Genomic DNA, 2,523 nt, shown 5'->3' on the forward strand with positions numbered 1-2,523 from the left:
GTCGACGTGCCGGGAATTGCACCTAGAACCGTAGTCGTCTGAGTCGCCGCGGGGTCCGTGATTCGTACAGTACCGGGTACGGTTCCGCTTTGCAGAATAGTCTCAGTGCCTGGCAAAGATCCGATGACAGTAGTAGTCAACGTCGCAGCTGATACTGTGATTATCACGCTCCCGGGTATTGTACCGCTCTGGGGGATGGTAGAAGTTCCCGGCAAAGATCCGATTGTAGTAGTAGTAAAAGTCGCAGCAGGATCCGTGATTATTATCGTGCCGGGGATTGTCCCGCTCTGCGGAATCGTCGATGTTCCTGGCGATTCGCCGATGACCGTGGTAGTTAATGTTACAGCAGAATCCGTTACTATTACGGTCCCGGGGATTGTCCCGCTCTGGGGAACAGTCGAGGTGCCCGGCGACGGGCCAATCGTCGTCGTGCTGACTGTGATAGCCTGGATTGTCACAATAACGGTCCCTAAACCTGTACCAATGGCCGAAATTGTGCTCGTCCCGGGTGTAATTCCCGTTGTCGTAGTTGTAATTGTGGCTCCGGGAGTCTCGGTAACCACCACGACAGGGGGCATCGTGCCAGTTCTCGGTATCGTAGTGGTTCCCGCAGTTGGGCCAATCACAAAGCTAGTATTGGGAACTTCACCTATGATGATGGTAGGTGGAATAGACCCGGCCTGGGGAATGGTCGATGTGCCTGGTGTTGGAGCTATCACAAAGCTGGTGACGGGAACCTCGGTCACGATTGCCACCGGCCCAACTGAGCCGCTGCCGGGGATAAATGAGGTGCCTGCCGTGGGACCCGATGTATAGCTGGTTTGAATGGTGTCCGTGATAACAAGAGTGACGGGTTGAGAATTAGAATCAAATATTGTCGAAATACCTGCCGTTGGGCCTGTTGTATAAATGATGGCAACCGTCTCAGTGATAAAGATTGTAGCTGGCACTGAATTGGAATCAAAGAGCGTCGATGTGCCTCCAGCTGGGCCCGTGGTATATCGCGTTTGCACAGTCTCTGTAATTACAAGTGTAGCTGGGACGGAATTACTGCCGAGAATCGTAGACGTGCCCTCTTGACTTCCAGTCGTGTAGCTTGTCTTGATAGTTTCCGTCACGATTAGGGTAGCCGGCTGGGAGTTGCTGTCCAAGATTGTAGATACGCCAGCCGTAGGGCCTGTGGTATAGACAACGGCAACTGTTTCCGTGATAACCAGTGTTGCTGGTATAGAGTTGCTGTTCAGAATTGTCGAAGTTCCGGCTGCGGGCCCCGTGACATATCTAGTGTCAACCGTTTGGGTAACTACAATAGTTGCGGGTACAGAATTGCTGTCCAGTATAGTCGAAGAACCAGCTGTTATGCCCGTTGTATAGCGAGTCACAACCGTTTCTGTAATAATCACAGTAACAGGCACAGAATTGCTGTCGAGTATAGTCGAACTGCCTGCCTGGTTTCCCGTCGTAAAGCGGGTAAAAGGTTGCCCCGGCACTGTTGTGATTCGTACAATCGCTGGCGTGGTTCCCGTTCCTTGGATGACCGTGGTACCAGGAGTTGGACCGGGAACGAAACTGGTAAGGGTATCATATGGAACCGTAACCACGATAGTGGGTGCCTGTAAGCCCGTTCCGAGAATGGTACTCGTTCCAGCCACGGGCCCCGTGGTAGTGGTAAATACGGGCACCTCGGTAATAATTACTGTGCCTCCGGATCCCGGTGCAGTTCCGGGGATCGTACTGGTGCCTGGGGTCGGTCCCGTGGTAATGCTAGTAATTGGGTCGCCCTCCCGCAATGTGATGATTACTTCTGCCGGTGACGTACCGGACCCAGAAACCGACAGAGTCCCTGGTGTTGGCCCAAAAGTAGTAATTGTCGTAGTACTGTATGGAACCGTGACCACAATAGTGGGCGGCTGTAAGCCTGTTCCGAGAATGGTACTTGTTCCGGCCAAAGGCCCTGTAGTAGTGGTAAATACGGGCACCTCGGTAATGATCACTGTACCCCCAGATCCTGGTGCAGTTCCGGGGATTGTACTAGTGCCTGGGGTCGGTCCCGTCGTGATGCTAGTGATTGGATCTCCCTGCCGTAATGTAATGATAACTTCTGCCGGTGATGTACCAGATCCGGGAATCAACGATGTCCCAGGTGTAGGCCCAAAAGTAGTAATAGTCGTAGTTCTGTATGGAACAGTAATCACAATAGAAGGTCCTAGTGTTCCTGATGCGGGAATGGTACTAGTCCCAGCCTCTGGCCCCGTGACAAAGACAGGTTCCAATGTGATAAAAAAAGTACCTCGAGATCGCCCACTTCCGGAAACGATAGAAGTCCCTGGTACGGGACCGGTTGTAAAAATTGTAACGGGTGCGTCTTGTTGCAATGTAATGATCTCTTGTGCCGGTGTTGTACCAGAACCAGGAATCAACGATGTCCCTGGTGTTGGGCCAAAAGTGGTAATGGTCGTAGTTCTGTATGGAACGGTTATAACCACGGAGGGCAAGTTGGTACCGCTGCCGGGAACCGTACTA

This window comes from Pestalotiopsis fici, assembly GCF_000516985.1.
Source record: "Pestalotiopsis fici W106-1 unplaced genomic scaffold PFICI_Scf_12, whole genome shotgun sequence".
In the NCBI taxonomy this organism is placed as follows: Eukaryota; Fungi; Ascomycota; class Sordariomycetes; order Amphisphaeriales; family Sporocadaceae; genus Pestalotiopsis; species Pestalotiopsis fici.